The 26,592-nt window shown below is 39.0% G+C and overlaps 1 long non-coding RNA gene across 1 annotated transcript in view; it reads left to right on the top strand.

Moving 5' to 3' along the window:
• LOC123329092 overlaps window positions 1–26,323 on the top strand; it is a 35,235-nt gene extending 8,912 nt beyond the window's left edge. The window contains exons 2-3 of the long non-coding RNA XR_006544239.1: window positions 13,521–13,619; window positions 26,277–26,323. This is a non-coding gene — a long non-coding RNA (uncharacterized LOC123329092). The remainder of the gene's footprint in view (window positions 1–13,520; window positions 13,620–26,276) is intronic.
• Window positions 26,324–26,592: the final 269 nt, after the last annotated feature.

Below are 26,592 nucleotides of genomic sequence, written 5' to 3'. Positions count from 1 at the left end.
CATAGGATAGCCAGGGTCCTCAAATGCCTGTTATAAATATGCATTTCTCTTCAGAAAAATTTATCTGCCTCAGACCTGGAATATTTTTTTCAGTTACTTGTCTGTTATGTCTAATGCCTAATCAAAACTAATAATGTATATGAAAATATAACATGGCTGAAAACCAAGAGAAACTAACAATAAGAACAGTTCCAAAGGGGATAATACTTTGAAATCACTATGTGATACATATTCAAAAAAGTGAGGCATACAATTAAACTTTTGGCAGAGAACTAGAAACTAGGGAAAAATAACAGAATGTAAATTTTGAAACATGTGAAATATAAAAGAGCCACACTCTTTGAGAGTAGAATGGTGGTTGCTGGGGAATGGGGGAAAGAGGGCCATGTTGGTCAAAGAATACAAACTTAAGGTTGTGAGATGAGTATGTCCTAGATGTCTGCAGTACAGCATGGAGACTAGAGTTAATACTGTGTTATATACTTAAAGTTGCTAAAAGTGTTGATCTTAAATGTTCTCACCACAAAAAGGAAATGGTAACTATATGATATGATGGAGTTGTTAGTTATGAGTTAGCTATGTGTTAGCTAAGTTAGTGACTATGGTAGCAATCATTTTGCAATACACATAAGTGTATCAAATTAATGTATTGTACACCTTAAACTTACACAGTGTTGTATGTCAGTTACATCACAATAAAGCTGGAAAAATGCAATAACCAAAATCAAGAATTTAAGGAGTGGATTTAGTAGCATTTAGAAACAACTAAATAGACAATAATGAAAGAAAAGTCAGAATAAAACATCTAAAAGCAATTTCTAGAGAAAGTTAGGATTGAAAACAAAGAAGTAAGGATCAAAGATACAGGGGCAGAGAATATCTGAGAATTGTATACTTGTAATTCCCAAAGGAAGAGAAATAATGAGGCAAAAGTAGTATGTAAAGAAGTAACGTTTTTGTTTTCTTCAAAATGATGAAAAATATCAAGTCACAGGCTCAAAAAATGCCTACAAATAGCAATTAAGATTTTAAAAATTCTGTAGATGCTACTTAACCACTGAAAATGAGATTAAAGGACAATCTTAGCACAGTCAGAAATATGAAGATACATTACTTTCAAGGAGCGCAATAAACACCGATGACTAGTATTTCGTAGTAGAAACAGGAATCAGAAGACATGTATGTATGGCTGAGTCCCTTTGCTGTCCGCCTGGAATGATCACACACTGATAATCAGCTCTACTCCAATACTAAATAAAAAGTTTAAAAAAAAGCACCAAGCCTGAAACACAGTTATAAATGTTTAAATAAAAGTTTTTTTTTTAAAGACAGCAGGATAATAACCCTGAAAGAAAATAACTGCCCAAGAAGAATTGTATGTAACTGTAAGGTATCCAAACATAAATGAAAATAAATATTTAGACAACCATCCAACATATACTAAGAGAAATATCAAAGAGAAATAAATGATTCTAGATAGAAGTTTAAATATTTAAGAGGAAATAAAGAGCAACAATAACAAAATGGATATGTTAGTACATCTAAATGAATATTGACTCTATAAAGCAATAATAGAGATGTTTTGGGGATATACAATAACATGGAATTAAAAAAAAACAGTAATAGCACATAATTTGTTGGTGTTGGAATATGTAGTTATGTTGTTCTATTTGTGCGTTACTTGACAAGAGACAAAACAACTAGTTTATATCAGACTGTAATAAGTCAATGATGAATACTTATTCCTTTAGTTTAGCTGCTAAAATAAAATTAAAATATAAACCTACCAACCTAATATTGTATATTAAAAAAATAATATTCAGTTGATCAGTGGGAAGGAAAGAAAAAAGAGAGAAAAGAATATAGAATAGATAGGATAAATAGAAATCAAGTAGTGAGATGATGGATTTAAATCCAAATATATTATTAAATATATTATCTAAATGAAATTTTGTTCTAAAATACAAGCCAAAAGTTGTCAGGCTGGATTAAAAAAAAATAAATATCCATGTGTTTCTTGGAAGAAAGGCATCAAAAACTAAAATCTCAGAAATAATGTGAAGATATAGAAAATTATACTTTTTGTGAACATTAACCAAGGACATTTGTTTAACTCTGTTGTTACCAGATGAAGAAGAGTTGAGGCACAAATGTCATACTTAAAATAAACATGGACTTTCATAAGCATGAAAGTTTAATTTTGCCAACAATTATAAAAATTTCAACTTTTTTACATGACTACAAATATAGCATAAAACTCATAAGAAACATATATACAATGGAATACTTCTCAGCCATAAAAAGGAACACATTTGAGTTAGTTCTAATGAGGTGGATGAACCTAGAGCCTTTTATACAGAGTGCAGTAAGTCAGAAAGAGAAATACAAATACCGTGTACTGATGCATATATATGGAATATTAAAAGATGGTACTGATGAATTAATTTTCAGGGCAGCAATGGAGAAACAGATGTAGAGAACAGACCTATGGATATGGGGGGAGGAGTTGAGGGAGGGGTGAGATATATGGAGAGAGTCAGATGGAAATTACTCTTATGGCTGCCCTGCACTGGAGCAACTGTGAGGAGATACCCCACATCGAAGGGCAAAGGAGAAGCCTCAGCAAGACAGTAGGAGGGGCAAAATCACATTGAGAATCAAACCCCATACCCGCCAGAGACACTCAGAGGGCTCAAACAAAAGTTGTGCACACCAGGACCCAGAGACCCCACAGAGACTGAGACAGAACTGTGTTTGAACGTCTCCTGTGGAGATACAGGTCAGCAATGGACTGCCACAGGGGCAGGGGCCCTGGGTGCAGCAGACTTGGGTATGTCATAAGCCCCCTGGGAAGAGGTCGCCATTAACTCTTCCATAGAGCTGCCAGACCTTACATAGGACTGGATAGAACCTTATGCACACCAGGACCCAGGAGAAAAGAGTAGTGACCCCACAAAAGACTGACCCAGACTTGCCTGTGAGTGTCCAGGAGTCTCCAGCAGAGGCATGGGTTGGTGATGGCCTGCTGCAGGGTTGGGGGCATGGAGTGTAGCAGGGCCTGAATGGGACCTTTTGAAGGGGGTAGACTTTATCTTCATTACCTCCAGGTAGTTTAGGAAAGGAAAGTGAAGTTGCTCAGTCGTGTCCGACTCTTTGCAACCCCATGGACTGTAGCCTATCAGGCTCCTCTGTCCATGGGATTTTCCAGGCAAGAGTGCTGGAGTGGATTGTCATTTCCTTCTCCAGGGGATCTTCCTGACTAAGGAATCGAACCCCGGTCTCCCGCATCGTGGGCAGATGCTTTACCTTCTGAGCCACCAGGGAAGCCAGGTGTTTGGCTCCAGGTAAATAACAGAGAGGGAACACAGCCCCACCCATCAACAGAAAATTGAATTAAAGATTTACTGAGCATGTCCCTCACCATCAGAACAAGACCCAGTCTCCCCCTCAGTCAGTCTCTCCCATCAGGAAGCTTCCATAAACCTCTCATCCTTCTCCATCAGAGGGCAGACAGACTGAAAACCACAATCACAGAAAACTAAGCAATCTGATCATGTGGACCACCACAACCTTGGCTAACTCAATGAAACTATGAGCCATGCCATGTAGGGCCACCCAGGAAGGACAGGGCATGATGGAGAGTTCTGACAAAACGTGGTCCACTGGAGAAGGGAATGGCAAACCATGTCAGTATTCTTGCCTTGAGAACCCCATGTACAGTATGAAAAGGCAAAAAGATAAGACACTGAAAGATGAGCTCCCCAGGTTGGTAGGTGCCCAATATGCTACTGGAGATCAGTGGAGAAATTACTCCAGAAAGACTGAAGAGACAGAGCCACAGAAAAACAACACTCAGTTGGGGATGTGACTGTTGATGGAAGTAAAGTCTGATGCTTAAAGAGAAATATTGCATAGGAACCTGGAATGTTAGGTCCATGAAACAAGGCAAATTGGAAGTGATCAAACAGGAGATGGCAAGAGTGAACATCGAACATTTTAGGAATCAGTGAACTAAAATGGAAAAATGGGTGAATTTAACTTGGATGACCATTGTATCTACTACTGTGGCAAGAATCCTTTAGAAGAAATGCAGTAGCCATCATAGTCAACAAAAGAGACTGAAATGCAGTATGTGGATGCAATCTCAAAAATGACAAAATGATCTCTGTTCGTTTCCAAGGCAAACCATTCTATATCACAGTAATCCAAATCTATGCCTTGACCATAGACTTGAAGAGTGGACTCATTTGAAAGGACCCTGATGCTGGAAAGATTGAGGACAAGAGGAGAAGGGGATGACAGAGGATGAAATGGTTGAATGGCATCACCGACTCAATGGACATGGGTTTGGGTGAACTCCAGGAGTTAGTGATGGACAGACATGGTTCTATGAAGACAGACAAGACCTTCTAGAACTCACACCCAAAAGAGATGTCCTTTTCATTATAGGAGATTAGAATGCAAAAGTAGGAGGTCAAGAAACACCTGGAGTAACAGGCAAATTTGGCCTTGGACTACGGAATGAAGCAGGGCAAAGACTAAAAGAACTTTGCCAAGAGAATGTGCTGGTGATAGCAAACACCCTTTTCTATCAACACAAGAGAAGACTCTACACATGGACATCACCAGATGGTCAATACTGAAATCAGATTGATTATATTCTTTGTAGCCACAGATGGAGCAGCTCTATACAGTCAGCAAAAACAAGACTGGGAGCTGACTGAGGCTCAGATCATGAACTTCTTATGGCCAAATTCAGACTTAAATTGAAGAAAGTAGGGAAAACCACTAGACTTTTCAGGTATGACCTAAATCAAATCCCTTATGATTATACAGTGGAAGTGAGAAATAGATTCAAGGGATTAGATCTGATAGACAGAGTGCCTGAAGAGCTATGGATGGAAGCTCGTGACATGTAGAGGAGGCAGGGATCAAGAAAATTCCCAAGAAAAACAAATGCAAAAAGGCAAAATGGCTGTCTCAGGAGGCCTTACAAATAGCTATGAAAAGAAGAGAAGCAAAAGGCAAAGGAGAAAAGGAAAGATATACCCATTTGAATGCAGATTTTCAAAGAAGAGCAAGGAGAGATAAGAAAGCCTTCTTCCAGTGATCAGTACAAAGGAATAGAGGAAAACAATAGAATGGGAAAGACTAGAGATCTCTTCAAGAAAATTAGACATACCAAGGGAACATTTCATGCAAAGATGGGCTCAATAAAGGACAGAAATGGTATGGACCTAACAGAAGCAGAAGATATTAAGAAGAAGTAGCAAGAATACACAGAAAAACTATACAAAAAAGATCTTCATGACCCAAATATTCAAGATGGTATGACCACTCACCTACAGCCAGATATCCTGGAATGTGAAGTCAAGTGGGCCTTTGGAAGCGTCAACGAACAAAGCTAGTGGAGGTGATGGAATTCCGGTTGAGCTATTTCAGATCCTAAAAGATGATGCTGTGAAAGTGCTGCACTCAAAATGCCAGCAAACTTGGAAAACTCAGCAGTGGCCACAGGACTGGAAAAGGTCAGTTTTCATTCCAATTCCAAAGAAAGACAAAGCCAAAGAATGCTCAAACTACCACACAATTGCTCTCATCTCACACACTAGTAAAGTAATGCTCAAAATTCTCCAAGCCAGGCTTCAGTGATACGTGAACTGTGAACTTCCAGATGTTCAAGCTGGTTTTAGAAAAGGCAGAAGAACCAGAGATCAAATTGCCAACATCCACTGGATCATGGAAAAAACAAGAGAGTTCCAGAAAAACATCTATTTCTGCTTTATTGACTATGCCTTTGTGTGAATCACAATAAACTATGGAAAATTCTGAAAGAGATGGGAATACCAGACCACCTGACCTGCCTCCTGGGAAACCTGTATGAAGGTCAGGAAGCAACCTTTAGAACTGGACATGGAACAACAGACTGGTTCCAAATAGGAAAAGGAGTACATCAAGGCTATATATTGTCACCCTGCTTATTTAACTTGTATGCAGAGTACATCATGAGAAACGCTGGGCTGGATGAAGCACAAGCTGGAATCAAGATTACCGGGAGAAATATCAATAACCTCAGATGTGCAGATGACACCACCCTTATGGCATAAAGTGAAGAAGAACTAAAGAGCCTCTTGGTTAAAGTGAAAGAGGAGAGTGAAAAAGTTAGCTTAAAACTCAACATTCAGAAAACTAAGATGGCATCCGATCCCATCACTTCATGGCAGATAGATGGGGAAATAGTGGCTGACTTTATTTTTCTGGGCTCCAAAATCACTGCAGATGATGATTGCAGCCATGAAATTAAAAGATGCTTACTCCTTGGAAGAAAAGTTATGATCAACCTAGACAGCATATTGAAAAGCAGAGACATTACTTTGTCAACAAAGGTCCGTCTAGTCAAAGCTATGGTTTTTCCAGTGGTTATGTATTGACATGAGAGTTGGACTATAAAGAAAAGTGCCAGAGAATTTATGCTTTTGAACTCTAGTGTTGGAGAAGACTCGAGAGTCCCCTTGGATTGCAAGGAGATCCAAGAAGTCCATCCTAAAAGAGATCAGTCCTGGGTGTTCATTGGTGGGACTGATGTTGAAGCTGAAGCTTCAATACTTTGGCCACCTGAGGTGAAGAGCAGGCTCATTTGAAAAGACCTTGATGCTGGAAAGATTGAGGACAAGAGGAGAAGGGGATGACAGAGGATGAGACGATTTGATGGTATCACCGACTCAATGGACATGGGTTTGGGTGAACTCCGGGATTTAGTGATGGACAGGGAGGCCTGGTGTGCTGTTATTCATGGGGTCGCAAAGAGTCAGACACGACTGAGTGACTGAACTGAACTGAAACCACTTAATCCAATAACCATGATATATTCATTATATTCAAGTGCACATAAGGATTTTTAGATAATTAACCCTATCTTAGTCACAGAGCAAAATTTACAAATTTAAATGAATTAAAACATTCACATTATGCCTCCAGCTGTACCATGGTTAGGCTGGAATTTAAATGCAAAAAGATAGCTTTAAAAATCTTCATATATTTAGAAATTCAAAAATAAAATTACATTTCTAAGTTATTAATGGTTCAATGAAAAAATAAAATAGAACTAATCAAATATTTCTGAAATTAATTGTAATATAAGTGAAATTAAAAGTTCCTTAGTGCAGCTAAAGCTTTCCTGTGAGGAAAATTTGTAGCTTTAAATGAATAAAGAAATAAGGAAGGCTGAACTTTATTTAAAAATATAATTCAAAATGTAGAAATAAATTAAAGTCAAATTGTACAAGTAATAATATACAAAGCAGAAATTAATGAAATTTAAAGAAAATTAGCAAATTGCTTTATAAAAAAGTTTGATAAAATTCTCTCTTTATAATACATATATTTTTATATATAAAATATGAGATATTATAGCAAAAGAGGATAAAAAGGTTACCCACTAGATTACAGAGAAATTAAAACAATATTAATGTATATGATGTAAAAATTTTGCCCATAAACTTAAAAGCTAAATGTAATGGTAAGATTCCTGGAAAATACAACTTATTAAAATTGCTAAAGAAGGAGTAGAAAATCCGAGCACTGCTGTAAATACTGAATACGTTTGATTTGTGATAAAACCTTCATAAAAGAAAGCTTGAACTTATTTGGCTTACTAAATTCTTAAGGAAAAATATATAGTCTTCTTTAATATAAATAACAGAAAAAAAAAAAAAAAACTACACTGGTGAACAAAAAGGAAAAAGAATGTTTGTATATGTTGGCTTTAGCTGCTGTAACAACTTGACACAGACTTGGCAGCTTGAACAAGAGAAATTTATTTCTCTCAGTTTTGGAGGCTAGAAATCCAAGATCAAGGTGCCAGTCAATTCGGGTTTTGGTAAGAACTCTCTAGCTTGCATATGGTTGCCTTCTAGCTGTGTTCTCACATGTGGTGAGAGAGCAGAAGAGAAGGACACCAATGCCATGCTGAAGACCCTACTCTCATGACCTCTGCTGCTGCTGCTAAGTCGTTTCAGTCGTGTCCAACTCTGTGCGACCCCATAGACGGCAGCCCACCAGGCTCCCCTGTCCCTGGGATTCTCAAGGCAAGAACACTGGAGTAGGTTGCCATTTCCTTCTCCAATGCAGGAAAGTGAAAGTGAAGTTGCTCAGTCATGTCTGAATCTTAGCGACCCCATGGACTGCAGCCTACCAGGCTCCCCTGTCCATGGGATTTTCCAGGCAAGAGTGCTGGAGTGGGTTGCCATTGACTTCTCCACTCATGACCTCATACAACCCTAATTATATCTCAAAGGCCCTATCTCCAAATGTCATCACAGTGGGGGTTAGAATTCCAACATATGAATTGGAGAGGTACACAAATGTTCAGTTCATGACAGTGTTTAAATAACATTTGATAAAGAACTCTAGATTTATTTAAATATTGATTAGGGGCAGAGGTTTCTAGATAGTTTTGCCTAATGTGCTCTGATTTGGCCTCTTAGACCTTCATGAGGTAATTTTCCAAATCACTGTAGGTATTTGAGTGATTCTGGCACTAATGAGAATGAAATGGCTGTCTTTGGAGCCTATGCCTGGGCTGTTGTATTTACACTCTTCAAATTCTTTTTAGCTTATTGTTGCTTTCTAATCCATTGCATTCCAGAGAGTACATCTGGCTAGCAGCCCAATTTTCAAAGTTATCTTCAGCTACGCAGGTGATAAGCTCCAAGCATAGATAAGGAAAGTGGGACGATCATTTTTTTCCCCAAACCTTTCAAATATTTATCCCATGATTGTCTCTCATAATTATTCATCAATAACTTCAAAAAACAGAAATTTAAGGGAAATGATACCCCTATATTTCTTTTAGACATTCTTTGCATTTTGATTCCTGAACTGTTTGAAGTCTGGGATGAGAGGACATTTTAGGATTTTATCAGCTTTAAAAATACGCTTTCTCTCTTCCTTTCTCTCTCTCTCAAAAAATGCAAATGCTTTACGATTTAACTCATCTTGATCCCTTAAACGACCAACTTGAACAGTGTTGCTTCATAGAGCAAGTTAAGAGCAGGTTGGAATCCGTAAGCTCAATGATAGGAATGGGAAAAAAGGAGACTGCTTTCATTATATTATTCTTTACCTCATGCTTTTTTCCTCTTTAACTCCATAAAACTAAAAGTAATTTATCATTTGCTAACATGTGCTACGGAGAAGGCAATGGCATCCCACTCCAGTACTCTTGCCTGGAGAATCCCAGAGATGGGGGAGCCCAGTTGGCTTCCATCTATGGGATCACACAGAGTCGGACATGACTGAAGTGACTCAGTAGCAGCAGCAGCAACATGTGCTAACATATAGTACCTAACTGTTAATATAATGCAATCAGAAGAAGAAAAACACATGCAATATTTTTTTTTCTCTCTCTCTCCTAGTAGCAGAAGTAAAAGGTCTGAAGATAAAATTTGCTTTTATCTGGGCACTATGCTAAAACCTTTAACTTATGCTCCAGCAGGGATTGGAAGAGTGCTAAGTCACTTCAGTCGTGTCCGACTCTGTGTGACCCCATAGATGGCAGCCCACCAGGCTCCGCCGTCCCTGGGATTCTCTAGGCAAGAATACTGGAGTGGGTTACCATTTCCTTCTCCAATGCATGAACGAGAAAAGTAAAAGTGAAGTTGCTCAGTCATGCCCGACTATTAGTGACCCCATGGACTGCAGCCTACCAGGTTCCTCTGTCCATGGATTTTCCAGGCAAGAGTACTATACCTGTCCTTTCTGGATCTTTTGGCATTTAAAAAGTGTTAAGTAACACAAAATATGTTTTTCTTTCTGTTTTTAAAAAGTACAGTGTTCAGAAAGTATATTTCTTAATCAACATATGGACTACATTTTTTTCTGATTAAGACTAATAGAATTTCTCAGGCTCAAAGCATGCCTATTGAATCAAGAGTGTTAGAAAAACCTTGAGAAATACAGGTTTCAAAAGACCATTTCTGCCTCAGTAGTCTTTCATTGCAAAATAAAACTTTATAAAAATTGCTTTAATGCTGAAAATTTGACTGGACTTTCATGCAACAAGTTAAAGAGGAAAAGGCAAATAGGATGTTTTGAAAGAAGAATGACAAGATTTGGTATGTATTTAGGGAGATATATTGAATCATCACATTTATAGAAAAATGTACTTTTAAAGTTATCATTCTCACATTTCTTATCAAGTCATAGAAATATTTTAAATTAGGCTTAAAGTAAATTTTACTCTAAAATATAGAAATTAATATCATATGGAATTATGTTATATCTAAAGACCCTCCCCAAATATCCCACTTGGAGCTCTATGTTTAGGCTGGTTTCAGAAATTTCAATATAATATAGTTTTATGATCATTGACTTTTTAATCACAGAGTAGATAGTCATCAACAAGCCATCAGATAGAATTTGCTGAAAATGTCATGACTAGCCTGAAATCTATCAATGCTCAAGGCAAATGCATTTGAAACATTTTTAAAGTCATTTGATAAAGGGGTAAATTTCTGTTTGGTTGAACATAAATGTCATTCTTATTGTAAGGTAGGTTTTAGTCCTTGGTAACATCCTTTTAAAAGATTATTCATAAAAGATTGAATTCTTATAGTACCAATGGATACCAGTTATAAACTGAAAAATAAATATATTCAATGAATTATAACCTACCAGAACAAAACACAGGGTTTTTTAATATAGTAGAATAAAATATCTACCTTTCTTAATATAATTAATTGTGCCAATGATAAATGTCATGCTATACTCTCTAACACATATATAAAGATGTTTTCTTGCCTATCAGTGAGAATTTCTATCAAGATAGTAAAAGATAAATCATACTGTCTTTAATGTACTCTTAGCCTGTCTGTGTGAGAAGGTCAGTTCAGCTTTTGAAATGTAGGTTGCTGGTTAAACAAGTGTGTGTGTGTGTGTGTGTGTGTGTGTGTGTGTGTATGTATATGTGTGCACATCTGTATACTATAACCATACACATAAATGTAGGTAAATGTATATGTGGATGCTAATACATGTGTTTGTATCCATATGTTGATATATGCGTGTAAATACACACAGTTATTGCATTAATTCTATTCCTCTGGGAAGCCTATGTCACGATGGGATTAATACTGTGAGAAATTCTCTGGAGTAAACATTTCTGAACCATAAAGGAGAGAAGGACCTGGAGTGGACCAGGGAGAACCTTCATGAGCCAGTGTTGGTCTGATGCCTGTGAGAAAAGAGAGGAAGGATGGAGGAAGGAGAAAGAGGAGCCTTGGACTCTATGACAACTCAGAGGAATTCTTGGCCAGGCTGACGGTACCTCCAGAGAAAAGACTGCTCATTGGAAGCTTTCTGCTTGGCTGACCCCAGGATTCCTACCAAGCCCGGTCATTAGCTAGGAAAACAGCCTGGGGAGATGGCGCCACCTTGGCCTCGGCTCTGATGGATCCTGAAGATGTCAGCCAACTCCTCCCCTTACCGCAGACTCTGTAAGGGGAGGAGATCTGAGTAGGGCAAGCCCAAGGCCGCCACACACATACATATACTAATTTCTATTAGATTAGTCATTCTTCAGTCTTTCTGAACCTAACATTGATTATTTATGACCTTCCCAACTTTTTATCCCTTCCCCAGGATTCTATAATTTTTCAATGGGTTTTCAAAGAGAGAGATGCATTTTGAAGGGAGAAGTTATGCATTGCCCCAAATATTTTAGATACTTGAGCCATGTGTATAGGATAGAGATGATTATATTTAAAACATTGTTATGTTTCCAACTTGGCTGATAATTCCATCATTTTCTTTGCCAGGGGAATGGATTACCTTGGAATCTTATTTTGTATTGTTCAGTATCACTAATAGTCCCTTAACTATTAGAAACACAAAGTAATGTGATTGATGCCTGTTCTCAGAAATGCTTAGACCAGAGTTAGGTTTAAGAACTCCAAGAGGTTTACTTGTGATTTAAAGCCCCCTTCAATTCCCTAGGTCCAAACAAAGAGAAAGGGTAGGGTTTTGATACAGCAGATAAATGTGACTAGTGTTGGGACTAAAACAGGCCAATTCTCTTGAGATAGCTCTAGATGAGGGGTCAGAAGAAAGCCGACCAAAAACAGCCCCTGTTATAGATGGCTTGCTAATGCCCCCAATTCATATTTGAAGCCCTAATTTCTAATGTGAAGGAATTTGGAATTGGGGCCTTTGGGAGGTGATTAGGTTTGGATGAAGTCATGAGGGTGGGACCCCAAAGCTGGGAATAGAGTCCTTATGTGAAGAGGAAGACAGAGGAGTTGGCTTTCTCTCTCCCACATGAGGACACACCAAGAAAGCAGCTGTTTGTGCGCCAAGAGCGTTCTCATCAGAAGCCAACCATGCTGTCACCTTGTTTTTTAAACCATTCCATCTGTGGTATTTTGCGGTAGCAGCTGAGCTAAAACAGCCCTTTATCAGAGAAGTGGAGGAGAGAAAGATGAATCAACCACTTCTGTTTTGGGGTGACTCACATGGTCGCCTGCAACACAGAGATGCAGAAGCTTCCTGAGTGATAGGATGCCAGGAGAGGTAAGAAGCCCAGAGCAGAACAGTGAACTGAACGCCAGCCCTGTCTTGACCAAGAACCCTGCCACCAACTCCAGCAATGGAAGGGAAACAAACAATGTAGACAGTAAGTGCGGATCATTGACATTTACTGCAGCCAGGGAGCTTCTGGACAGTACTGATCCATGTGCTGAGAGCCCAAGCAATGTTGAGAATATCTTCCTTTTTCCACCCACCCTCCTAGCAAATAGAAGAACCTGAGAAAGAAGCATGGTTCCAGGAAGCATACTGGAGGGAGGAAATCCTTAGCTGATGTTTTTCTTGCCCAGTTTGTTTTTCACATTCTCTCTGTTGTTCTTCCCCTGGCTGGTGCCGCCTGTGTTTAAAACTCAAACTTCCCAGAACATGGTGATTCTTTCTTCTGCCAAAGTGAACTGCTTAGATTTCCCCTTCAATATTATCAGAATCCCTTAAAGTGAAAGACAAAATAATCATATTAGATATTCTTAAAGGCAGAGGAAGCCTTTTAGCATATAGTATTTTCAGTTTGCACACCCTTCATGGATGTAAAAGGCTTCCCGGGTGGCTCAGATTGTAAAGAATCTGCCTGCAATGCAGGAAACCTCCATCCAATGCCTCGGTTGAGAATATCCCCTGCAGGAGGGCATGGCAACCCACTCCAGTATTCTTACCTGGAAAAGCCCATAGGCAGAGGAGCCTGACGGGCTACAGTCCATGGGGTTGCAGAGAGTCGGACATGACTGAGCGACTAGCACATGAGTTTAAAGCTAAATATAGTCTTAGAAAAAAATGAAAAATGGTAATATTAGGGACTCTGAAGCACCTATTTGGTTTTGAATGGCAAATTTGCAAAAAAAAAATAAGATGATGGTTCATTAAATATACATATCTGACAATTGTTAAGATTTTTAAATGTATTTATCTGTAGAACAATATATTGATTGATGTCATTTCAGTCTAAAACCTTGTACAACAGTGCTTCAGCATCTTCAGAGAGGAGTCCCTAGCCTTGTATTGAAGAACCAAGAAATCTGGATTGTTCAGATAAAGTATGGGTAAGAATCTGAATGTCACGTGCTTATTCCACTGAACCAGTTGCAATTTACTGATCTCTTCTGCATGTGCGATGCACTGTGATGTGTGCCAAGGGTGAATTTCTTTGTACAACTGAATACTTTCTTTGCACTCTGGTCTTCAGTGCTGATTAGTTCATTCTTCTTTGGCTTGTTCATACAAAGCCTGCCTTGACATAAAGAAAGCCTGGAAACATCTAGAAACAACTAGAATTATACAGCTAGAAAAAACCCAGAGATTTTCATTAGCACACTCTGTCTATATATAAATCCCTATATAGTCTCCAGGAACGGATGATATATTTAACCATGTGAGTTAGTTCATTTTAATTAAAGCAAATGTAGCCTTTTGATCTACGGAATAAACAATCTAACAATAGGAAAAATGCAATCTGTTGAGACATATTTGAGTTATTTTGCCGTAATTGGCTTGGCAGCAGCTTCAGTCACAGATTTCTGTTTCACAGATTGTCCCCAAATGAAAAAAAGGTTTGCTTTGAAATGTAATTAATATTACGTTCAGCTGCAAGACATTCTCAGGTTGTCAAAGGAATTTGAAGGAGGTGGCTACAGAAAGTGAACAAAATAAAAGTGAAACTGAAAAGTAAATTAAGTCAAATTAATGCACACAAAGGAAACTGGACCAGTAAAAAATGTTAGTGTCATGAGCTAGGTTTTTACTTTCAGCTCAATCTCCCAGAAACATTAAAATTATGAATATGGTGAAATAATTCACAGGATATATATTTACTGACAGTGATGGCCTCATTTCATCATTTAAACATGAACAAAGAGTGTAGGAAATGTAAACACTGTTCTCTTCTCTAATGAACTGGAATAGATCAGAAGTTGTCAGACCATGCTTCGGGAGTCAGGTCCCCTGAATTCTACATGCACTGATTAGTACTATCCTTACTATAATCATTAATCAACTCCTTGCTACAGGTGTTTGAATAAGTATTGAGTTCTATTCAGTTCAGTTTAGTTTAGTCAGTCAGTCACGTCTGACTCTTTGTGACTCCATGGACTGCAGCATGCCAGGTCTCCCTGTCCATCACCAACTCCAGGAGTTTACTCAAAGTCATGTCCATTGAGTTGGGGATGCCATCCAACCATCTTACCCTTTGTCGTCCCCTTCTCCTACCACCTGAGTGCCGAAGAATTGATGCTTTTGAACTGTGGTGTTGGAGAAGACTCTTGAGAGTCCCTTGGACTGCAAAGAGATCCAACCAGTCCATTCTGAAGGAGATCAGCCCTGGGATTTCTTTGGAAGGAATGATGCTAAAGCTGAAACTCCAGTACTTTGGCCACCTCATGCGAAGAGTTGACTCATTGGAAAAGACCCTGATGCTGGGAGGGATTGGGGGCAGGAGGAGAAGGGGACGACAGAGGATGAGATGGCTGGATGGCATTACTGATTCGATGGACGTGAGTCTGAGTGAATTCCGGGAGTTGGTGTTGGACAGGGAGGCCTGGCGTGCTGCGATTCATGGGGTCGCAAAGAGTCGGACATGACTGAGCGACTCATCTGATCTGATCTGCTCTCCTACCGCCTTTAATCTTTCCCAGCATCAGGGTCTTTTCAAATGAGTCAGCTCTTCCCATCAGGTGGCCAAAGTATTGGAGTTTCAGCTTCAGAATCAGTCCTTCCAATGAATATTCAGGACTGATTTCCTTTAAGATTGACTGATTGATTTCCTTGTAGTCCCAGGGACTGTCAAGGGTCTTCACTAACACCACAGTTCGAAAGCATCAATTCTTCAGCACTCAGCCTTCTTTAGAGTCCAACTCTCACATCCATACATGACTACTGGAAAAACCATAGCTTTGACTTTTGTTGGCAAAGTAATGTCTGCTTTTTAATATGCTGTCTAGGTTTGTCATAGCTTTTCTTCCAAGGAGCAAGCATCTTTTGATTTCATGGCTGCAGTCACCATCTGCAGAGATTTGGGGGCCCAAGAAAATAAAGTCTGTCACTGTTTCCGTTGTTTCCAAAGTGATGGAACTGGAATTTTATTTTTATGTTTTGCCTGTGCTGGGTATTCATTGCTCGCAGGCTTTTCCCTCATTGTGGCAAGTGGGGGTTACTCTCTCGTTGGGAGTACATGGGCTTCTCATTCGAGTGACGTCTCTCGTTGCAGAGCACCGGCTGTCGGAGCTCAGTAGAGGGAGCTTCAGTAGTTGTAGCTCCTGGGCTCGAGAGCACAGGCTCAGCAGTTGTGGCGAACAGCCTTAGTTGTTCCGCAGCACACGGGATCTTCCCAGACCAGGGATGGAACCCATGCTCAATCCACCAAGGAAGCCCCACCCAGTATATTTTAAACACCAAAGCCCATGATACATCAGCAATTAAACATAAGTGATATTAACTGCAGACACTAGTGGAACCTAAAATATCTTTTCTCCCCCATTTTGACTGGGAAATTTGTAAATATATTTGTATTTACTAGCTTTAAGAGTTGACTGTGGTAGTTAATATAAAGATAGAAAAAAAATTGCAATTTGCAAGTAAGAACATATGGTTTATGAAAGGATAAGCACAGTGATTTTTTTTTCAATCTGCTGGCATTAGGGAGTTGCCTTACAATATCTCTTAAAATGTACGATTGCTTCACAAATCAGCAGCAATGTCGTGTTTTTGCAGAGCAGAATTTGTATCAGAAGATTATTTTATTCTGTGTTCAAAATCTGGATTGCTTCCTACTCACAATTAACCCAGTTTTCTGGTGACATATTTATTACTATCATTACATGACCTAAATTAGCTTCAACCTGTGATATGTGGAAAATTTGATAACACAAAGAAGTTTGGGAAGGCTATTTTAAAAGGACAGGAAAGGGGAAAGATTGGAAATGTGCCTTACCGTATATCCTGACTCTGGCTGGAAGACCAGCTTTTGAGCAAGCTGTTATTTTCCACATGGGAGTAGCATTGCTACAGTAAATTGCCAGATTTCATCCATCATAATGTCATGGCTCATATTAAAATGTCTTCAGGGACTGAAGGGAGGGATGGGCAAAAGACATCAAATCAATTTTCAGGCAATTGCTATGGTTTTTAGAAACTAAGCCCTATGTGATAGTGTTATGGCTGCACAAAGGGAGGTTATAAATAAGGTCCATACATCAAGGGAGGAAGTAATTTAGAAAAAGAAAGCTGATTTGACTTTTGTGTGAATCTGAACATATGGTCAGGGTACAGCCTGGTTATCATGCTATACGTTCTTACGAGAGAAAAGAACTACATTAACACCTCAGAGAAATTAGCCCACAAACAGAGTCTTGCAACTGATAGCTCTGAAACTATACATTCTTCTTGGTCAGTTTATAAGGACTTCAGGTTGTTTTGCATTTTTTATTATTTGATCACAAGGAACTCTAGTTAAGCATTATTATTTGGTGACCTGGAGATATCTGTTCCTTGGAGTGTTGGGAAGAAGGATTGGCCCAATTAAGAGAACTGCAAGGCAGATAGCCTTTCATACATAAAATTCCTTTTTCTTCCTAGTTTATTGTTAAACTAAAATGCAGCCTATATTTGTCAATACTACCTCTACTCTGTAAGCAGCCTGTCTTTCAAACCTTTAACCGTCACTAAATAAGCCTTGTGTGGATGGGGGAGAACCTTGTGGTATTTCCATGCATTAATATCACTGAAAAAAAAAAAGATGTGAATAATGTGACTTGATTTGCCCAGGAGAATAAAAATTAAAATCTATTTGTGATATCCTAATCTCCTTCTGATACTTTAATTATAACAATATAAATGATATCATCCTTTTAAACCGTAGAATCACAGTAAGTCAGCATATACAGCAAAAGTGCTTCCATCAGTGTTGCTAGTATAGAATTTTTGCTGTCTGGTTTGAGGATATTCAGCTCTGTAAAAGTATTAATCTTCAAATGCTCTGTTTCCCCAAATTATTACATGCTGAATGAAGTTATGTTTCAATTTCCTGATCATCAAAGTAGGTTAGTACACCTCCCTGCCCTCAGGAAGGAGATGTGGTTTGACATACGTTTGACATATTAGAGGGCACACAACCCCACATACTATTATGGAAGATAGAATGTTAAAGAATACTTTTTAAAACTATAGTACGTGCAGAGATGATTAATAAGGGGTCTAATTTGGGGGAGTGACAAGCTACAAAGTTGGAGAAAATAAACTGCCTCAAAATTTTGCAATAAGCAACTCAGTTGGAAATAGTTTTAATATGTGCTAGGAAGAAAAAATAAGAAAAAAGATGTTTATTTTGACTATTCATTTATGCTTTATTCACATCCAAATCAGGGATTTCGTAGACTCTGAGAGGTCAAAATTAGTTCAAGAAAGTCTGGTTTTAAGTTAATATAGATGTCTTGTTTAACTGTATATAAACAAGATTCTATTATTTACAAAAAAATAAATGATGCACCATAAACTTTAAAGTAGATTTTGCTGTGCTTAATTATGTTTTCAATTGTAATTTGATTTGCAGTTCTAGTAGAGTGATGCAATATAATTTTAGCCTTGGATTCATTCAAAATGCATTTACTCTATATGTTTATTATCAAAAAACACAGTGAGTTAGCTAAGTTTAAGCTAGCCATTGATTTATGAAAAACAGGGATAGAAAAGAAATGAGCTAGTCTGTAGAAGGTCTCAATAGAAATCTAGGACCAGAATGAAAATAAATCAACCAAGGACCTGGTTACTGATGTATAATTTTATTAAAATACCCGTCCTAGGTTTTTCATAGGTAACAGGAAACTTGTAGGTTACTAAAACTGCCACCATTTCATTCATTTTCTGCCTCAGTTTTAAAACAATGAAGGAAGCATTAAATGAAGACTCATTAGAAATCAATGTTTGGTTTGTGCTTACTTTCCAAAAATGGTGGAACTTCCTATAAATTGAAACATTGTTTTAATATTTTATCATTATTTTATTTTAAATTAATAAACTGGGTTACATATAATATAATGCTTAGTCTCAAATGATTTGTTTATTATAATAGTTATTGAGAGATTGCTATATTATGTAAGATATTGTTACAAGTACTGGGACTATCAGTAGGAATAATGAGTTTTATTAGTGTTGTTGTTGATATTATCTCTAAAGCCTATTGAGTACTTCACATGCCAAATTCAGTTAATGCTTATAACAACATGATAGGTTAGTAGCTACTATTATCCCCATTTTCCAAATAGGGAAAGTGAGCCTTTGAGAGCTTGAAAAACCTTGCCTATGAGTACAAAGATAGTACCTGGGAAGTAAATCCAAGACTTTCTGGCTGAATCCTTTGTCTGGCCCTGCTCTCAAGGAGCCATATGTAATGAGATAAGGGTTATAAAAATAATGTGTAACACAAATTGGAGCATCTTGTGAGACAGAGAAAAGAAATCATATTGATGGTGGGTCATGAACTTTTGAGGAAATTTTCCTGACACCGCAACTGACATATCTTTGAGAAAACTCCACAAATCTTTCTTTCTCTTTTTTTCACCTGATGTATGGAAATATTTTTCCCATCAATTCTTTGCTGAGAAGAATATTGAATGGTTGGCTTGAATTTCTAAAGTGCCTTTCTTTATAAGTAAAGAACAGCTGCAATTGCTGAAGTGAGATTTCCTGTCCTGCCGTAGTCAGACTTCAGCTTTGGGACAGCAATCTTTTCACTCGTCAAATAGCACGAAAGAGGTACCCACCTGTGTGGAGACATTCTGAGTCTGGTACAAATTTAGACACAGGACTTTCTCTCTGGGAGTGTGAAGTATCGCTGTTACCTCCTGATCCCAACCACAGATTGCTGACCATGATTTGCTTTAATGAGCATGTGTTCCATTGACTGGCAATATAAACAATCATTAGAATCGGGCTTCCCAGGTGGCTCAGTGGTAAAGAATCCACCTGCAAATGCAGGAGACATAAAAGACACTGGTTTGAGTCCTGGCTCAGGAAGATCCCCTGGAGGAGGAAATGGCAACTCACTCCTGTATTCTTGCCTGGAAAATCCTATAGACAGAGGAGCTTGGTGGCTACAGTCTGTGGAGTTGCAGAGTCAGACATGACTGAGCACACATATGTAACCGTTAGAATAATGAACTTTGAATTGGTAATCAGAACCTAAAGAAACTATAGCGATTGCCCAAACCAAGAACTGAATCAAACATTATATTACTTTTTGATATAGTAAGTAAAAGGTAGGCAAGCAGGGTATTTATATTAGTGGTTTAGGTACATGAGTGAAGGTAAATGAGCAGCTAAGAAGGCAGAGAATGTGGAGTTAAAATGAATGAGATAGTGTAATTAGGTCCTTTTCTTAGATCAGTATCTGGAACTCAGTTAACATTACACATAGGGGGAAGTAGTTAGTATCATGGAGCATCAATTTAAAGGTTGTAGTGTCTGGACTTACCCAGCTGTGTACACTTAAGAAGGACAACTGCAAAGATGAGAAGCAGGAAACACAATGTGGAGATGAAGGAATGGGAAGAATGGATTCACTCAGTAAGCATTAGCTCATCAGAAGAGTTAGTATAAACATATAATTGATATCTTCCAGACTGAGAAATGTAAGTCATAATGCTAATTTTTTCTGTAAAAATTTATAAATATCCCAAAGCTCAGGGCTATTTAGTTTGAGTGATCATATAATTTTTCATGCCAGTCTGCTATTTGAGAAAGGGGAAGAAATTAATAATTACAGCAGGACTGGACCATTCCAGACACAAGAGAATGTGTCTCAGCTTATATGTTGGAAACGTTTACACCATGGAAAATGTCTAGTGATGGTTTACATACATAAAGAATGAGTTCTTGGCATCAAGGAATAGAAGTAAAACATCTGATAGAAAATTTTAAAATCTTTGAGTGTTATTTGTATTAAATACAAAAACATTATTTTTTCTGCATTTGTTTTTTTTTTAATTAAGCCTATTATCACTCAGTTCATTTCAGTCACTCAATAGTGTCCAACTGTTTGCAACTCCATGGACTTCAGCACACCAGGCCTCCCTGTCCATCGCCAACTCACGGAGTTTATTCAACTCATGTCCATTGAGCCTAGTATACTTTAATTAAAATACTTTAAAAAGTAGTAAGATAAATCTTATAATGGATTGTACTAAGGGAGGCCTATTGTAGAATAAAAAATGCTAATAAAAATACCTTTATTAGTATAGAAACATACTTATTTAATTGTCCAAAATAGCAAGTATTAATTTTCCTATATTTGTTCTGTGTAATTTGTTATAGTTTTAAATGAGGTTTTGTATTTTTTCTCTGTTAGAGGTCTTTGAAATTCATTACACTATTTAAGGTTTTGAACCTTAATTTTTTAATAGAAAAATTTATTGCAGCTTTAAATCAAATTAATAGCTGAAACTATTGGAATAGTAAAGCATTTAAATCTCTCTTGAATAGAGTTTTCCTCTACACATTATAAAAATATCTATAAAAAACTTGACATACATAATTCCCATTCATATCTGTGTTCCAATCATAGAGAAGATTGATTTGTGTAGTGTCTGAATGCATTTTTCCTCATTATTAGCAAAATATTGGTTGCTGTAATAATATGCATTTAAAAAAAAAAGGTGTTTGTCACTAAGAATGTGAACAGTTTTTCTCACTGTACTGAACTTCCCACTTCAGTTCAGTTCAGTTGCTCAGTCGTGTCCGACTCTTTGCGACCCCATGAATCGCAGCACGCCAGGCCTCCCTATCCATCACCAACTCCTGAAGTTCACTCAAACTCACATCCATTGAGTCAGTGATGCCATCCAGCCATCTCGTCCTCTGTCGTCCCCTTTTCCTCCTGCCCCCAATCCCTCCCAGCATCAGAGTCTTTTCCAATGAGTCAACTCTTCGCATCAGGTGGCCAAAGTACTGGAGTTTCTGCTTTAGCATCATTCCTTCCAAAGAAATCCCAGGACTGATCTCCTTCAGAATGGACTGGTTGGATCTCCTTGCAGTCCAAGGGACTCTCAAGAGTCTTCTCCAACACCACAGTTCAAAAGCATCAATTCTTTGGTGCTCAGCTTTCTTCACAGTCCAACTCTCACATCCATCCATGACTACTAGAAAAACCATAGCCTTGACTAGACAGACCCCTGTTGGCAAAGTAATGTCTCTGCTTTTGAATATGCTATCTAGGTTGGTCATAACTCCCCTTCCAAGGAGTAAGCGTCTTTTAATTTCATGGCTGCAGTCACCATCTGCAGTGACTTTGGAGCCAAAAAAATTAAAGTCTGGCAATGTTTTCACTGTTTCCCCATCTATTTCCCATGATGTAATGGGACCAGATGCCATGATCTTAGTTTTCTGAATGTTGAGCTTTAAGCCAACTTCTTCACTCTCCTCATTCACTTTTATCAAGAGGCTTTTTAGTTCCTCTTCACTTTCTGCCATAAGGGTGGTGTCATCTGCATATCTGAGGTTATTGATATATCTCCCAGCAATCTTGATTCCAGGTTGTGCTTCTTGCAGCCCAGTGTTTCTCATGATGTACTCTGCATATAAGTTAAATAAGCAGGGTGACAATATACAGCCTTGACATACTCCTTTCCCTATTTGGAACCAGTCTGTTGTTCCATGTCCAGTTCTAACATCCCACTTATAAGCACACAAATATTTAGACTAAAGCCTTCCTAATCTACAGAGAAACAAGAAAATGCATGTATCACTTCCATTCTCCCCAGGTAACTCAAGAGTCTATTTTATATAGAAAATTTACAGACAGCCCTCTCCAGGCATTGTGTTAACATCAGTTCAGTTCAGTCACTCAGTTGTATCTGACTCTTTGCGACCCCATGAATCGCAGCACACCAGGCCTCCCTGTCCATCACCAGCTCCCGGAGTTCACCCAAACTTATGTGCATCGAGTCGGTGATGCCATCCAGCCATCTCATCCTCTGTCGTCCCCTTCTCCTGCCCCCAACCCCTCCTAGCATCAGGGTCTTTTCCAATGAGTCAGATCTTCATATAAGGTGGCCAAAGTATTGGAGTTTCAGCCTCAGGATCAGTCCTTCCAATGAACACCCAGGACTGGTCTCCTTTATGGTGCACTGGTTAGATCTCCTTGCAGTCCAAGGGAGACTCAAGAGTCTTCTCCAGCACCACAGTTCAAAGCATATATGTAGGTCAGGAAGCAACAGTTAGAACTGGACATGGAACAACAGACTGGTTCCAAATAGGAAAAGGAGTACTTCAAGGCTGTATATTGTGTTAACGTAAGGAGTGGTAAATCAGAAATGGCTTCCAAAGGAAGGGTGGGGTTTTCTCTTGACCCATATGGTTATTGTCTTAAAACCTGATATTTGTAGGTGGAAGAAAATCTGAAGTACTGAAATAGGATCCCGTTGGGAACTCTCATTAGGCTTTGCATTTCATGGTCACAGCCTTCCACCCTTAGAATCGCACATGTCCATTGTGTTCTCTTCAGCTTGAAGGTTCTGGCATTTTCTGTCCTGCCCAGCATCACCTGCATATTGGCCTGCCCCTTGCCAGTTGTTGGCTCTTAGCCTTCTTGTTATTAGTCAGTTTTTTTTTCAGTTAGCCTCTGATTGTACTCTTTTCTCTCTGCATGCTCCTTCTCACCTAATTTTCCATTTATTTACACCCTTTAAAGACTTCTTTATCCTCACTGTTTAAGGCTATACTTGGCTGTCAGTTTGGGAAGAGGTATTTCCCCCACCCTATTGTCATGATCATGACTTGGTGAGCAAGGCAGAGTGTAGAGCTGTGGCTTTTACTATAGACCTCTTCAAAGCACATATGTGGATCAACACTGAGTAAATGCACTTAAAAAAAAAAAAAATAGGTTCAGTGAAGTGATGTCCCATGGGATGAAGTCCCATCCCATGAAGTGATGGGACCAGATGCCATGATCTTAGTTTTCTGAATGTTGAGCTTTAAGCCAACTTTTTCACTCTCCTCTTTCAGTGAACCTATTTTTTTTTTTTAAGTGCATTTACTCAATGTTGATCCACATACGCGCTTTGAAGAGGTCTATAGTAAAATCCGGAGAAGGCAGTGGCACCCCACTCCAGTACTCTTGCCTGGAAAATCCCATGGATGGAGGAGCCTGGTGGGCTGCAGTCCATGGGGTCGATAAGAGTCAGACACGACTGAGAGACTTCACTTTCACTTTTCACTTTCATGCATAGGAGAAGGAAATGGCAACCCACTCCAGTGTTCTTGCCTGGAGAATCCCAGGAATGGGGGAACCTGGTGGGCTGCCATCTATGGGGTCGCACAGAGTCGGACACGACTGAAGCGACTTAGCAGCATAGTAAACAGCCACAGCTCTACACTCTGCCTTGCTCACTAAGTCATGATCATGATAATAGGGTGGGGGAAATACCTCTTCCCAAATTGACAGCCAAATATAGCTATAAACAGTGAGGATAAAGAAGTCTTTGAAGGGTAAATAAACAGAAAATTAGGTGGGAAGGAGCATGCAGAGAGAAAAGAGTACAATCAGAGGCTAACTGGAAAAAAAAAAAAACAAAACTGTCACTATTCTTAGTTTTGAGCAGTCAGCTATGATCCTGTAACTCTTGGGATTAGAGAATTTCCTAGAGTAAGAATGATTTCTTAGCCCATTGATTTTCTATCCCCTCTAACCTCCCAATCCTATGAAATTCTCTATTTTCATTAACTGAATCATTTATTCTGTGACTTATTCTTTCCAATATTTAAAGAAGAAAGCAGACACGTTGAATTTGGGTGAATATTGTAGTTTAGTTCAAGAAACAAACTTTGAACCTAGTTTCCCAAGAGCATCATTATATATTTCAAGATTGTAAATTCCCACTGAAATGTGAGTTCCATGAAGGCAAAAGTTTTGACTCATGGTTTCCTGGTCTGTCCTTGGTGCCTAGAATCTTGCCTGGAACATAGTAGTTGTTGAGTAGAAAGTTTTCAACACAAAAATCATTCTTCTTCCTAATCTGCTGGTGATGTTGTTCAGTCACTAATTCATGTTCACTCTCTGCAACCCCATGGGCTACAGCACACCAGGCTTCCCTGTCCCTCACTATCTCCCGGAGTTTGCTCTAAACTCATGTCCACTGAGTCAGTGATGCGATCCAACTGTCTCATCTTCTGTTGCCCCCTTCTCCTTCTGCCCTCAGTCTTTCCCAGCAGGGGGTCTTTTCCAATGCGTTGGCTCTTTGCATCAGGTAGCCACATGTTAGAGCTGAACCCAAGTAAATTTCACCCAAAACACATACATTTCACCTTACTATGTTTTTTCAAAATAGCACCCACTGCACAAAGCAACATGTACAACATACAGTCACATTAAGAATGAACTCAAAATAAGGAGCACTGAACAAATGGAAGTATTTTATGGGAACCTGGTTAAAATGAAATTTGCAAATGTAAAGGTGAATTTCATAATGACATATGAACTGGGCATGCATGCCTATATCCACACAGGGAGAGTGAGTGTGTTCACTCATTCCTAGCACTTTGCCTGAGACACCTGAGCATGGCTCATAGACATCTGATGTGTGTAAAGAAATCTAATAGAGTAGCTTCACTTCTTTTTAGCATTCACAGTTTATCTCAGAGCTTTAAAAAGACTTGCATACATACTTTGCAATTACTGAATGGAAGTCAATGACAAGTGGTAGGGTTCTATACAGGAGATTTTTTAAAGTCAAATTTCCAGAAGATATCCAAATCCTTTTGTTAGGTAAGGAGAAAGCGAGCTATACAGGAAAACAGAGGAATATTGCTAGACAATAGAATGAGAGTAAGGAGGTTCATCAGAGAAGGCAATGGCACCCCACTCCAGTACTCTTGCCTGGAAAATCCCATGGACAGAGGAGCCTGGTAGCCTGCAGTCCATGGAGTCGCTAAGAGTTGGACACGACTGAGCGACTTCACTTTCACTTTTCACTTTCATGCATAGGAGAAGGAAATGGCAACCCACTCCAGTGTTCTTGCCTGGAGAATCCCAGGGACGGGGGATGCTGATGGGCTGCCATCTATGGGGTCGCACAGAGTCGGACACAACTGAAGCCACTTAGCAGCAGCAGCAGCAGCAGCAAGGAGGTTCATGGACAGGACTTGGTGACCTGTCCTGTCCCAGCACCTTCCACATGCCTGAGCAGTGGCTCCAATAGAACTCCAACACTTTGATCATGACAGAAACAGAATTTGGGGGAGACTACTGGGCTTGCTTGAATTGCCTGAATGTTACCAATGGAGGTAGTTATAAACTCCATCTTAAAAGCTGACACATAATTAGCCTTTCATCTGGAACTTTGAGTAGTTTGCAGGCTTAACACATCTTATCTCCCTAGCCCTGATCCCTGCTGGAGCAGCAAAACCTTGCTCAGAGGACCTCTAGGAAGCAGTTCATGGCTCAATCTTATCCTAAAATGTTGCCAGGATCCTGATGGAGGAAACTGAGGAGGAGTGAAATCTATTAATCTCATCACATTTTTTCATTGCCAGTGTGTTGGGTTTTGTTACTTCCTTTTTAATCACACATACAGATGTGAGAGTTGGACCATAAAGAAGGTTGAGTGCCACAGAACTGATGTTTTCAAACTATGGTGGTGGAGAAGACTCTCGAGAGTCCCTTGGACAGCAAGGAGATCAAACCAGTCATTTGGTCTTTCCTTTGTCATTTACTTTAGAAGGTACCAATTCTAAAGGAAATCAATCCTAGATATTCATTGGAAGGACTGATGCTGAAGCTCCAATACTTTGGCCACCTGATGTGAAGAGTCGACTCACCAGAAGTGACTGTGATCCTGGGAAAGACTGAAGACAAGAGGAAAAGGGGACGACAGAGGATGAGATGATTGGATGGCATCACTGACTCAATGGACTGAGTTTGAGCAACTTGAGGAGATAGTGAAGGACAGGAAAGCCTGGAATGCTGCAGTCCATGGGGTCACAGAGTCGGACATGACTTAACGACTGAACAACAATGAGATTTTAAAAACTCAG

This window comes from Bubalus bubalis, chromosome 14, assembly GCF_019923935.1.
Source record: "Bubalus bubalis isolate 160015118507 breed Murrah chromosome 14, NDDB_SH_1, whole genome shotgun sequence".
Classification (NCBI taxonomy): Eukaryota; Metazoa; Chordata; class Mammalia; order Artiodactyla; family Bovidae; genus Bubalus; species Bubalus bubalis.
The sequence above is the reverse complement of the archived record's forward strand: the minus strand, read 5'-3'. Positions and strand labels throughout refer to the sequence as shown.